Source organism: Grus americana, chromosome 5 (assembly GCF_028858705.1).
Source record: "Grus americana isolate bGruAme1 chromosome 5, bGruAme1.mat, whole genome shotgun sequence".
NCBI lineage: Eukaryota > Metazoa > Chordata > Aves > Gruiformes > Gruidae > Grus > Grus americana.
This window is the reverse complement of record NC_072856.1, coordinates 1,158,442-1,159,174: the sequence shown is the minus strand read 5'-3', so window position 1 is coordinate 1,159,174 and position 733 is coordinate 1,158,442.

Below are 733 nucleotides of genomic sequence, written 5' to 3'. Positions count from 1 at the left end.
TGACTAACGCTTCCTGGGGAAATGCCACACACTCGAAATCTTATGCATCCTTTCTACTTGTCTTTGGTTCTTCTGTATCTGATGCCAAAACATCGAACTCTTATTAAAATAAAATAAAGGTTAATTTGCTGAAGTAAACTGCTCTAAAAATTTTCAGCTGAATGACATTTCCATATTATAGTTGGTGGATATAACAAGTTGTGAGATGTTTGTCAATATGAATGTTAGTTAAACAAAGTGCCTACTGAATGTGGCAACTCTGTGGTTAAATTTCAGAGTTGGAAGAGCTCTATTGTAAATGTAGGAGATGACAGAATTGTAGAAGATATGCTATTTCAATGTCCTTGAAAATCAATTCTTAGAAAAAAGATCTTCTAATATATTTTTTTAACTTGTAAAATGGAACAAATTTCATATAGCTGAGAGAAGAAAAAATATATCTATGATGTCTGAGACGTTGCTATTCTTCCTTAGCCTGCTTTCCATTTGAACACAAAATTGTTTTATTACCTGGAGATACAGTAACAATATCTTGCTCTTTGGCTACTGTGTCAGTAGTAAATTTTCTTCACTGAAATTACTAATTAGATACTATTCAAGTGCAGTCTAACGCTATGCATAATACTACACTTGGAATAATATTATTGTCCAGATGATGCTTTTTCTCCTACCTGGGTAACCTGCAGTTAGAAAGTTATTTCTTTTTCTTAATGCACAGCTTATTCCCCTGCTT